Source organism: Mobula hypostoma, chromosome 12, assembly GCF_963921235.1.
Source record: "Mobula hypostoma chromosome 12, sMobHyp1.1, whole genome shotgun sequence".
Classification (NCBI taxonomy): Eukaryota; Metazoa; Chordata; class Chondrichthyes; order Myliobatiformes; family Myliobatidae; genus Mobula; species Mobula hypostoma.
The window spans coordinates 54,481,256-54,495,270 of NC_086108.1; the positions used below are offsets into that span (position 1 = coordinate 54,481,256).

Here is a 14,015-nt window from a genome sequence, read left to right on the forward strand (position 1 = left end):
GGAAAGAAGGACTTTTGTTCTGCAGTCGTTCCATAACTGTTCAATACACGTTTGATACTTATTTGATCCTGAGGCACCAGGCGTCTGCACCAGCGGTGCATCGCATGTTTTTGCCAGTCAATTTACAATTGACACTCGTGCACTACGGAGTTGTGCTTTGTCCGTCCTTTGTGAACATTTGCAGTTTTGTACTTTTTCGAAAATTAAGCCTTGTTTTTACATTCAGTTACCCATCATAGTGCAAGAGAAAAGCAGAAAGTGATGATCCCCTTAAATGATCCCCCTGGCACTGCAAGCAATTTAGCTGCCGCGCCCGCCCCCCCGCCCCCCCAGCCAGAGAAGACACACTGAAAGCTTCTCCCCAATCTCCTAACACAGGTATGGAAAGCCCCCAGGTGCTGCATTTTACTTCCAGTTGAACCAGACGCATTTTCCCCCGCTTTCAGATAACTGGCAGCTGTCACTGCAGGGTAATTGAACCTGACAGTTCTGACAACATCAACAGCCTGCCTACTCAAACTTTCAACCAATCCCTGCTGCTCTCCCTCAACCGAGCTTTGCCACTCATCTAACAAGTGAGAGATCCGCTCCGTCCACGTCTTGTATGCCTCCGCCCCTTTAGGGGTGGACATTATCCCAAAAACCAGGCGGAGCCTGCCATAGCTGGAACATTTATTCGTAGACACTACCTCCGAATCAGACCACTCTTTCCTCTCTCTCCTAACAATATGGACAGCCCATGGTCCTGCCTCACCTGGGGCACCAATAGACACTGGCAGTCCCACCACCATTTCGTCAGCACTAGTCTGAACTCGAATAAAGACCTCTGGGGTACCAACAGCCACCCCACCCAACATGCATACAGTAACAACCAGCAATCCCACAGAGACACACCAGATTTCCGTCCCCACAGCATGCATAATTTAAAGAGGGCAATCACACCGCTTCCTACAAAAATCTATATTCCGGACGAGTAACCCCACAACGTAGCCCCCCGGTAAGCCTCAGGCTCACTCAGCTCACTTTCGCCTAGGGGGAGCAGCCTTCAGCCCCGCCAAACTGGGTAATCAAGTTTGTGTAGATGCTGTGTGATGTACCCCACCATGCTAAATAACAGATAATACACCATTTGCGATTAAATGATTACACTTTATCACTCTTACTTTGACTGTGTAATTAATAGAGATACAATATGAAAGGAAAGTAAAAGGCACCAGACTTATCAAAGTTTAACCACTTCGTGCACAACCGTTGGAGCTCAATTAACGGGGTCTTCTTTCCACCATTCGACCCCCTCCGACCTCCTCGACCCGCTGCCTGGGACCAACCACGGTGGTTGACCAGAGAGCGTCCAGCACGTCTTTCCTCTTCGGTTCTCCTCCCGAAAACCCTGGGCCTCGGACTCCTGCTTGGGGTCCATTCCGTCACCCAGTTTACGGCATCGCGCCTCCTCTCCCTGTCCCCATCGTGCCTTCTGCCCCAAAGCCCGTGAAAACAATAGCTTACAGACACACAAGAATAACATCTATCCCAATTGGCTAGCAAATGAATACAATTCTCTTTATCAGTAATATAACCCAAACTAACTGCTAGAGAGAACCACTGTCTCAGCAGTTAACATCACAGAGAAGCCATTTTTATAACAACAAAGCCAATTTTATCAGCCTTAACAATAAACTAAAAGAAGAAAACCCTTACAGTGATAGTAAGCATGAATTCAATGAACAGTGGGAAAATGAGTTCTTATTTATAGTGGGTCCGCCAGGAAAACTATTGTGCATTGTTTGTGAAAACACTTTCTCACATGAAATTTGATGAGCTTCCCTCAGTCCCAAATGTTTCTGGCATGATTAATTTCTGGCGACCATTACCCTGTGAATATTTTCCATAACTAAGAAAATTTGCCCAGAGTTTTATCTGTCGTTTCGAATGACGTACTGATGTGAACAAGCATTTTCAGCCATGAAATTGATTAAAAACAAAATGAGGTCACAACTGACTGATTCTGTTATGGACCAGCAGCAATGAATATAAAGGTGAGTCAGGTTTTATAAACAAACGATGAGATTTATTAACTTCTACTCAAAATATAGAAAAGTAAACAAACGACTAACTTAATCGGAAATTAACAGTTAGGCGACTATATCGAACAGTCAAAGTTATGAACTGTTCTTAACGAGTTCTCATCTAAGCACAGACTTAAAGTGATAAATTCAAAAGTCCAAGTGATTTATTCAGTCATTAAGGAGAGAGTTCCCCGAAACAACGATTCCTTCGAAGTAATGACGAATCTGCCGATCACAGCTAAGAGGTGCCTTGTCCAAAGAAATCATGAAGAAATAAAGGATCTGACCTTTTGGCTGGAGGGTGGTCACTGCACAAACCTTTCCCGACCTTGCAGGGGTTTAACTCAAATGTGCAAGCCACAATTCCCAAACAAAAACTCAAAAAGGTCGATCATTCCCAAGACGCTGAACGACATTAACTTTACCCAGTCCTTTGAGCTCAGATAACTCTGGTAATGCCTTCACTTTCCGATACTGGACTGTAAGGGAAAAATAAACGTGCAACAAACAAAACCGGTGGCATCTCCAAAACATCCGACCAGTAGCAACAACATTGCACCAATAATAAAAATGAGAACTGCATCACAGTGGTGGGCTTTTCTTTTATACCATGCCATCACGTGACATCATCACCCTGCTATCATGAGACAATTACATCATGCCCATCACGAGATAATGACATAATGCTCACAAGATAATTACATCATGCTGACGGAATATGTAACAATTCTCTGTGGCTCTCAGTAATTAATTTAACTCCAAACATTAAAAGCTTGGCAAAATCAAAACAGATTCAAACGTCTCATTAAGGTAAGTAATGTTTATCTTGTTTTTATATTAAAATATATCAATATATCATGTAAAAATGCTAAATATGTCTATACAGGTTTCCCCCGCCATCCGAAGGTAGAGCGTTCCTATGAAACAGTTTGTAAGCCGAAATGTCGTAGTGAAGAAGCAATTACCATTTATTTATACGGGAAAATTTTGTGAGCAGTCACAGACCCAAAAATAACCTACCAAATCATGCCAAATAGCACATAAAACCTAAAATAACAGTAACATATAGTAAAAGCAGGAATGATATGATAAATACACAGCCTATATAAAGTAGAAATACTTTTCCACAATCATTACTGCACCGTTCTCCGTAGCGAAAATCTCATGCAACCGCGGTCGGCAGAAAATCTCACACAAGCGCTGTTAGTAAAAACACGGTGCAAGCGCTCTCCAGTAACCTTTAAGCTATGAAGCTGCCAAATCATACCAAATAACACGTAAAAATACACGGTCTATACAAAGTAGAAATAATGTATGTACAGTGTAGTATCACTTACCGGAATTGGTTCAGCGCCAAGCACACTGATGATCATGTGTTAGGCTGAGTCATCGCAGGTTGGGGTGGTGCAGTGGCCCCCACACTCCGGGCCACCAACCGATACCGAACCGCGAAGCATGCAGGGGTGCAGCAGTAGCCGGGAGGCACACAGTACATCTTTAAGAAAAAAGCCGAAACAAACATGCTAATTAATTAGGGGCCGCCCGGCACGTAATTGTCGGCCCAGATCAGTGCCGATTTCCGATTACGTCATCTCTGATCTGGGCCGACAACTACATGTCAGGCGGCACCTAATTAATTAGTCTGTTTGTTTCGGCTTTTTTCTTAAAGCTGTGCTGCGTGCCTCCCGGCTACCACCGCATTCTCTGCGAATTGGTATCTGTCCGTGGCCTGGGGGTTGGGGTGGTGGGACACTGGGGTGTTATCTCGTCATCGTCTGTTTCCATTAGGGCAGGCAGGTCATCTGCTATCTCTTCCTGCCTCGAGGTCAAAGGTCGAGGTTCATCGTCTGCTGTGGCTGATGTGGAAGGCTTGCTTGACTGCTGAGCCGCGTGCATTTTTCTATCACACAGCTCCTTGTAAGGACTCAAACCATCTTGCAAATATCCCCTAAACCTATGTACGCTTTCAAAATTAAAGTCGTACTTTATCATTGCAGCGAAAATCTCACGCAGTTGCTTCACGTTCAGTTTGCTAATGCATTCGGCTTCGATTGTTATCCTTTTTTCTTCCAATTGCATCAGCTCTTCATCTATCAGATCTTGGTCATGGGATGCCGAAACCTCTTCAACATCATGTTCGTCAGCTTCCACAAGCCAAACTCACTTTGTCCTTACTTCGTTCACCACGATCGAAAAGCTTAATTATGTCTAGTTTTTCGCTAAGTGTAACACCCTTAAGAGCTCTTTTAGGCTTTTCCAATACATAGAACTCATCTTGCAAGTGGCTGCTCACAGGCACGTGTTTAAGCAATGCCAGCTAGAATGCCACTCCGAATCCGGGGAGAGCGCCTGCTCAGGGCATGTGCTGATTTTTTCGCCAGCTTTTTTTTTGTAACAGTGAAAACACCTTCTGAAAGCGAAAACAGAGTACTAATGTAGGTCTTTCGTAACAGTGAGGTTTCGTAAAGCGAATGTTCCAAAAGCGGGGGACACCTGTATTAACATATTTTTACAAGAATTGAATGGGGGTACAAGAGTTGTATGGCGCATCTGAACTCATGAGTGAGAAAATTGATGCATGAAATGTAAAAGGTTGGCCACCCCTGCTGTAGGCTCTCATGTTTACTGGCATCAGGAAGCCCATTCTGCAGCCACTTTCCAAATGAATTTCTACTTTGCTGTCAGAATGAGAGTCTGGCCAGGTTTGGGGAGGATGTAACATCTCCACTGCAGCAGTGAGAAACTGAAGGTGAACTTGTCCAGCTGGTTGGCACGTTTTCAATGCCCTGCCAGGTACACCATCAGGACCTAATGCTTTGTAAGGGTTTACCCTCTTGAAAGATGTTCTGATGCTGGCTTAAATCACAGGATCACCAGATGCTGCAGGGATTCGCACCAGTGTAGTTATATTCTCCCTTTCAAAGCATGTGTAAAGTGTGTTGAGCTTATCCGGGAGTGAAGCATCACTGTCTTTCATGATGTTAGGTTTGCCTTGAGGAAGTAATGGCCTGCAAACCCTGTCAGAGCTGATGTGCATCTGATTCCGTCTCTAACTTCAATCAGAATTGCTTTCTTGCTCTTAAAATAGCCTTCCCTTGGGCATACCTGGACTTCTCATATAGTTCTGGATCACCGATTTTGAATGCCACCGATTAATTTATTTATCTTTCTATCTGCCTAGAGATTCAGTGTGGAATAGGGCCTGCCACACTGTCTTGAATACTGCAGATCTAGCCCTCAAAAAGATTGCAGATCTCCTGGCCCATCCTCGGCTCTTGGTTTGGGCATGTCCAATATCTTCTTAGAGGAATGCACTCATCCACACAGGTCTTGACGAAGTCAGTGACAACTGTGGTGTATGCATTCAGCTTCGAAGATGAATCCATAACTGCTGTCCCATCCATCAATTCAAAGCAATCCTGTAAGCACTCCTCTGCCTCCCTTGACCATACCTTTGTGGTCCTCACCACTGGTACTGTGGTCCTCATTCTATGTTTGTACACAAGAAGTAGAATACAACTAGGTGATCAGACTTTCCAAAGTTCCAGTGTGAGATGGCTCAATAACCATTTTTAATGGTGGTGTAACTGTGGTCAAGTCTATTGGCTCCTCTGGTTAACAACTTCTTTAAACTGGCCAGGTTGAATCCCCCAAAATGATAGGGAAAGTTGTGCTGTTTTGTGACTCCTGATCATGGTGCTCAACTCCTCCAATGCCTGCCTGATATTGGCCAGAGGTGAAATATACACCACTAGCAGGAAGATGGCAGAAAACTCCCTCAGCAGAGAAAATGGGCATTTGACCACCAGATGCTCACTTTCCTACCTCACTCTATTTTCAAAGAACTATTAACTGTTGCAATGTTAAATTACATAATGGGTAATACCCACAAAAATTTAACAAATTCCCTGTAAGGGTATTCTATAGATGACACACAGCACATGGAAAGCTATTTAAATAGTATTGGTGACTATCTAAGCAGGCCTTTCAACTTGTTGGCCACTAATACCAGAGGCTTGTATCTGGGAATCATTATCTTTAGCTAACAACAAAATTAAAGCCAAAAGCTCTCAGGACTCTGGCTCTCTCTGGCAACTACAATGGTAAATACACAATTACAGATGTTCCTATCAAACAGGAGACAAAGGGTTCTTAAAGCATCCCCACGAACAGTCCCACAAGAACTCACAGAGGTGGCCTGGCCTAAATATTTCTAACAAAGTACATGCTGTATTGGGCAGAGTAAAAGTACATACAGTATATGTTATCACATACTACCTTGAGATTCATTTTCTTGCAGATACTTATAGGAAAATAAATACAATAGAATTTATGAGAAACTATACACAGGGAAAGACAGACAAACAACCTGTTAAAGTCGAATCTGAGTAAAACTCAGGAGACCAGCTTCTTATCGTCACCAGTTTATTGTGCACTCTCCTGCAGGAGTTTGAGACCCAGTTGTCAAAGGGAAGGCACGTAAGTACTGCCACCATCTAACAAGTGGACTCCCTTAGTCAGGTTACAGCCACATATTTATACATAGTAAGCCCCATACATTACTACTGCAAGACGTTATTAGAACTGCTATGCCCACCAAGTCTGTTGGTGCAAAACCTAATTACTTAGATAATAGAGTCCACTAAATCAAGGTTTAATTACAGATGGATGTACAGATGGATTCCTTATCAGTTATTCCCTTTGCAAGGCCCTGACTTAATTCCAAACAGATGCTCACTCCTGTCCTTATCAGTGAGTCCTCCTCCCCTTACTCAAATGAGGGTACAAAGTATAATGTTATCAACCTCCCAATGTCTCTCTGTAAGCCAAAGAGAACTGGTAATGAGTTTGTCTTAGCTAACTGCTGAAGAGAGAGTTTACTTCAGTTTAAAAATTCCTATTCAGTCTCAATGATTCTTTTAGCCAGAGGTTACATAGGTTCAAAATGATTTTTTTCCCCAATATCCTCAGTTCCTCAAACCAATGTGCAAAAGACACATCACTAATTCCACACAGAGAATGGCTAAAACGTTTAGGGTGGATGCACTCAACAGTGCAAGTTTTTAAATATCACAGTGCGATCATTATTGTCAAATCCCCTATCTGGCTATGAAATATTAATTTCACATAAATACAGACAATGCAGAAAAAACTCATGAGGTCAGGGTGGATCTGTGGAAAGAAAAACAGATTGATCTTTTCACAATGAAATAACCCAAATCAACTTGCTGAGCACAGCAGATTTCAGCTACCTACCCACTATTTGGGACAACTTTTGAAGAACATAAACTAAATCGAGAAAATAACCAGGACTCCCTTAGTTTATTTGGGCACTATGCCACTTAATTGGGACAGGAGACTGTTGCTTAACAGTTTCCAACTAATGTCAATTGCATGGCAATTAGATACTACACTGTGCTTAGAGCAAACAGTTTTTAAAATAGTTTTGGTACTTGTGTTTGTGTTCAAAAAGCAGTGATTTTTTTGTCACTGATAGTTGGTGAGAAACAACAGCAAGACAATTTAGAGCTGTTTTGATCACTGCAGTTTCAAGCATTCAGGCTTGGCAATGCCAGAAATGGCCAGGAATGAAAATGAAACGATTTCACTACTTCAACTGGTTAGGAATTATGAAAATCAACAGTCATCTTGTACGTTACAATGAAAGTGAAGAGTTGGATGATATTGTGTAGGCAGAAGAGATTCGTTTAGTTAGACATTTGAGTACTAATTTAATTAGCTTGACACAACACTGTGAGCCGAATGGCCTGTTCATGTACTGTACTGTTCTATGTTCTAGGATCACTATTGCTCCCTATCAATGCCACTTTGTTTCTGATTAAGCAACACAAACCTGATTTGTAAATTCCTAATCCACTCTTATTTACAGAACTGGTTTGAGTAGTTGAAATACACTGTTGATCTATTTCTGTTTTGCTATGCAACTCCACCTATTAAATAGCATTCTGTATACATTAGGTATGCAATCTGTCTGGCTGTCAGATTCTTGTTTTGCAAAAACTGCCATTTAAATGTACATTGTTTCTCTCAGCCAGAACAGATACTTTTTTGTACAACTAGTTAAGTGCACTACATACCGGGGTCACAGTGTGCAGTAAATGGTGAAATTAAATGCAGGTTAAATGAGCACTTTGAAGATTGCACCCATTCCATCTGCAAGAATGAGTTGAAGTTTCAATCCTTTCTCCTACCACTGCTCTGACATGCCTATGTTTTATACTCTTACACTGTTTCAATAAAGTCCAATGAGCCTCAGGAATAAGTAATCAATTTCTGATACTCTAATTCCTAGCAATTTCCTCATGTGCCAAAACTCTAGATTAGTCATTGGACATTGGGCTCCTCTTTTTTTTAACCTGAATTTACATCAATTAAGCTCTCAAAGAGAAATTTGGGAAAAAAATTATGCTTCAAATTGTAATTACATATTTCCTCAAAAAATGGAAATAAATTTTATTTCCCAATTAAATATGCTCTTGATATCTATTTTGTTTATCAAAAAAACTGTTTGGTTATAGAATGTGAGACTATTTGCTTTATGAAGACTTTATGTAGACTTGGATTTCTAAAGAAAATAACATTCAAAAATCTGCATGTAAGAAAGTTTTAGATATAGCAAGTCTGAGTGTTTACTAGACTCAAAACACACTAAACTCATGAGTAGCTGGGAGTTTCTGAAGGGTCTGTGCCCATGTTATCTAATCTATGATGAACAATTTCATCATACCTGGACAATTCATCAAAAGAGAAATGCTAATATGTACAGGAGACAGAGGCCAAGACATAACTCTGTTTATCTACTGCTGCTTTTTAAAATATGAAATACATTTATTAACCTTCAAACTCTTAAACCAGCTTTTCTCAATCTTTTTGCCCTGGAGGAACCCTTGAAATAATTTTCAGGTCTCAGGGAACCCCTGCATAAAAATTACATTTACCGCACATTAGCGTGACCAGTAAATTGTAGATATAATAATCCAAAAATAATTGTCATTGCTCTTCTGAGTAGAGAATGAATTTTTAGCCAACCCTTCTTGAAAAAAAAAAGGTAGTTAAGCCTAACTTACCTTTCTTGAAATAAATCTATTTCATATCTTTTCATAAAATTAAAAAACTCACAAGGCAAACATAATAAATTTCTGTTAAATAACTGGCTTAACCCAAAATGGAATTTAGTTTCTTTTAAAAGGTAGGCTTGGTAAATTTAATTTAAATGAAGGTTGTAAATGGATTTTAATTTATGCTATTTACAGCATGAAAATTTACTGACCATGTTGAATACTAAAGTTACTAAAGACCATAAGGAATATCAATAAAACTATAGCTTAAGACACAATTTTATATAAGGCTTTGGAAAAACATTTTCTTACTAAGTGACATGATTAGGCTCAAATATAGGTAGGCCTAGCATGTGAAACCTTGGTTTGTTTTCTGCTGCACAAATACTAAATTCTGGGTTGAACTTGAGATAAACACACATGGATTTCAGCTTCAACTGAAATGAGATGATTTCTATCCTTGTTCTTGATGCTTATTAAACCAGAAAAAGCTTGCTCACACATGCAAGAAGTTGAAAACTGCAGCAAAATGTCCATTACTTTCCTATACTCTTCTTTCACAGAAAATCAGAAGTTGCCCAGGGGCAGGTCAGTAAATTTCATCTTGAGTACACGATCAGACCGCAACTCAAAGTTCTTCCTCTTCTCTCAAAGTCAAGTTCTCAGGCTGAGCAGAAGATACAAAGAAAGGGTCCCTCACCCAGTCATATGCTTGTGTTGAAAGCGAGGGAAAATACTGTTCAATTTTGTTCTGCAGTTCTCCCAGGTGGTTTTCAATAAGACTTGAGACTTCGTGATATCCTTCCTCATTCTCAAGCCCAAGCAGCAGTGGAAACATTTCAAGATTTCCTTTTGCAACATGATTTTTCCAAAGATTCAGTTTCCTTTTAAATACAAGAATCTTGTCACTTGAAGTCAAAACATTTTCTCCAGGGTCTTGCAGAGACTTGTTCAACGGGTTCATATGATGAAAAATGTCTGCTAAGTAGGAGAGTTTCTGCAGCCATTCTTCATCTTCGCACTCAGCAAAATCTGGTCTACCATTTTCTTGAAAGTAGCGCTCACCAATGATCAGTGGCTCCTGAGCTCAGCCACACTGGGCTGACAGACCTCTAACGAGATTGCTAACGGGTCTGCCTGGCTACTGCCGCCACTGCGAACACTAGCACTGCACAAAGTTCAAAAACAGTATCTATTTTTTTAAAATCACAATCTCTCGCAGAACCCTGGTTTAGAACCTCTGCCTTAAACCACAACTCAACAACAGATTTAGAAAAACACATTTACAATAATGATAGTTATACAGGTTGAACGCCCCTTATCCGGAATGCTTGGGGCAAAAGTGTTCCAGATTTGGATTTTGGAACATATAGTTTGGGATTGCCTTCATTTCCGACAGTTTATGTGCTACTGGTAAGCAGTCTTCATCTTATGTTTGTTCTATCACACATAAGTACTGATGTAGCTGTTGAACATTTTAGATTTTCATCAGTGACAATCTTGACAAGCTCCTTAATGAATTTCTCCGCAGTTTCTTGATCAGTAGACTCTTTATCACCACAAATCTTTACAAATGTAATGCTCTGCCTTTTCTTAAATTTCTGCAATCAGCCTGAATATTCACAATTACCTTCAGTTTGTCATGATAGATCATGATGATCAGCATACCATTAAGCAGCATAGCTTCACTCCAATGCTGAAGAACCTACCCTTTCAATACACAATCAAGATCTCAATTTTTCGCTTTATGCAGTGTTTTTCTATTTGTTATTAACTTCTGTATATTACACACGTCAGGTCACTTCTCAGAACTGTCTGTAATGTGCAGAAACCTATGCATCACCTAGGAACCTTCCCAACACCTTGTGGAATTTTCTATCTGTGATGTCATGCCAGTGCTCAAGAAACATTCAAGATTTCCCATGTTTTCAGAGGTTGGATTTTTGGATAAGGGGTACTCAATCTGTAATACTAAATAAACATCACCAACCTGAATTACTGCTGACCAAAAGATACATCAGGTTTGGAATTCCTGTTCAAGTATGCATAAACAGAAATGCACTGGCTTACCACAACTTTCCTGACTGTTCCTGGGTTCCTGATGAAGTTCAGCAGCAAAGTACAATGTTCCAATAAATCTCCAGCCTGTACTATGTGGAACACACTCAGATAAACCTGGTTGGACCTGGCACCTAAATAATATCTCCTTTAATTGAATGGAGAGTATGGGCCAAGTTTTGCTTAATTTACATTTTTTTGATAATTATGAGTTATTTAAATATTTTAATGTTTCAATTGTTTTGTTTTTGCTTCTAAAAACTGATTGTCTTAATAGCTTCAGATTTTTTTTTTACAAATTTCTGATGATCAGAAACATTTACAATACTTTGACCATGCTATCACTTGGCCATGCCAAGGGCCACATTTAGCCAGCTATCAAAGCTGCTTTCTTAGCATTTTTGCAGCTCGATCTGTCCCTACCCAACACGTCAAGATTTATGCCCAATAAACATTGCAACTATGCAGGGCCTAGTCTTTTGAGAATAAGATAGCATTTTGTTTGAACTATTGCCAGTGTGCATCATCAATTATAGAAGCATTATATTTGATTACATTAACAGAGCAGATTTAGATTATTTAATGTCAGCATCTAATTACTGCAATTTCAAAAACTGCTCTCCATGACTATTGAGATGGTTTGTATTTCATCATTGCCTTCAGAGTTCAATGTACTCACAATCTTATCCGTCATATAAAACTTCCCAATCCAATTTTATAGCCATCTCTTTAGCTTTAACATATAAGTTCACTATGTCCAATATGTCAACCGGAGAAGTGTCACATCTGAACATTTGCTCTCTAAACACATTATCTCACCATCAATGACACCCTTTCCTTGGTTTCTGTACACTGAAATACTCTTAAGCAGTTCACTTGCAAAATTTTAATTTACCAGACATTATCCTTGTATTCTGCATTTAACTTTAACTTAACCACACTCTTGCCTTCACCTACTTCCCTTAATTCCAAACAAAACCATTATACTTGTTTACTCTGTCAGTGTGCACTTATGCCAAGACTTGAACAGATATGCCAAATAATGGGTTTAGTAATTTACCACCAGCTAAAACCACTCATAACTACAGACACATCCACGCTGCTAATGTAACCATATTCTTCTCTACTGCAAACCACCTGCATAAACCCCAGACATCTTGAATACAAAACTCTGTGAGCTTATTTTCAATAACTTGGAGACCATCTAATCAACTAACTCTGCCACAACTTTTCCTTCTCCTTGCCTGCCAGGGTGAACTTTCATTGCTTACCCCTACAAGTTCCTCATTTCAATTTGAACAGCTTCCTTCCTATGTCCCTACATGCCTTATCAAGCTGAATAAGCTCTCCAAACTCTCTTCCTGTTCTTGTGACCTCATTTCCATAAAACAGATAACCACTCAAGTGCTCACTTTTGTCTCCATATTAGCTAAAAGTACTGAGAGTTTATGCTCAAACACTATCATTTAAATATACCATCATCATCTTTCTCCTACGGTGGAAAAAAAATCAAACCTCAAATCTATCAGAACGAATTATTCTCTTCCCAGTTTCCCTTTCCTCCCAGAAGTCCTTGAAATTGTAACAGCCTCCCACTTTTATGCCCGTCCACTACTACTACTATGTTGACTCAGGCCTAGGGGGCCAGCATCGGGCCCGTCCAAGACAGAACTATTTGTCTGAACCCCTGCCGTCGTGCAGAAAGAGCTAATGACAACCAATAAGACCATGGAAGAGGAAATCTATTCTTCATAACTTGTCATATTGCTTTGGCAACCTCACTTCAAAACCTCTCTATCATTATCCAGCTGAATGAGGCTACACTCGCCTGGCTCCTTTCTTACCTATACATTCTTACTCAGAAATCAACCACAATGGCTCCTCTGCTCACCCAAGTAGAATTTTATCCAGTGTCTCTCAAGGATTTGTTACAACTCCTCCACATAAACATTATCTAAACAGGGAAGTACCAGATTTCACCTCTGCCTTACTTCTTGACCTCTGCACACCATTGTCGACATTGTTTGTCCAGGAATCTCCTGGGGAGTCCAAAACCTTCCACTAAACACTGGTGAGTACAAAAAACTTCCATTTTGGTTATTTCAACAAACTTGATTCCTTACTCACTAATTTTCCTTGGGAAGTATTCAAAACCAGAGAGTTTGGAATTTGCGGTCTTATTTCACACCACGGTGCTCACATATTCATTCTACCATTAAGCCTGTCTACTTCCACCTCCATATATCTGCTCCCACTTCAGCTCATCTCTTGTTGACATCTCATCTGCATTTTACCATCTCTAGGCTTGACTATTCCAACAACTAGACACGAGCCTCTAAATTGAGCATTCAGCTTTGGTGCAGATGAAATGAATTCCAGTTACAATTCTTGCTGTAATTATGTTGAGATTATACCTGGAGTACAACGCGTAGTTTTGACCTACCTAAAAAAAGAGGCTATAGTTGCCATGGGGAGAGTTCACTGAATACTTAAAATACTTGAATACTTGAAAACTTAAAATATTATTACAGGGCTTGAGAGGATGGACATTAATTCTCCAGTTAAGGAATCCAGGGGAGAAATGGTCTCTTTACTTAAGCAGAACAAACCTTTGGAAATTTCTACCATGGTGGCTATGGAGGCCGAAATATTCAAAACAATAATGCATATTTTTCTGATTGTTCGAAGGATATGGGGATAGGGCAGGAAAATACCACTTGAGGTAGAAAATCAGCAAGATCTTCCCAAATAGCTGAAAAGGTCTAAAAGTTCAAATGGATTCCTCCTGCCAATTGATTTCGCTCTTTAACCC

General features: G+C 40.2%; 1 protein-coding gene across 3 annotated transcripts in view; it reads right to left on the reverse strand.

Annotated features, from left to right (window-relative positions):
• Window positions 1-14,015, reverse strand: part of jak1 (Janus kinase 1) — a 139,837-nt gene that overhangs the window by 97,975 nt on the left and 27,847 nt on the right. Inside the window, exon 1 of one of the 3 annotated variants that reach the window (XM_063064131.1) lies at window positions 1,215-1,476. The exons of the other annotated variants lie outside the window; for them this stretch is intronic. The gene's annotated coding sequence lies outside the window, so the exon portion shown is untranslated. Of the gene's footprint in view, window positions 1-1,214; window positions 1,477-14,015 lie in introns of those variants that run through there. 3 annotated transcript variants of the gene reach the window in all.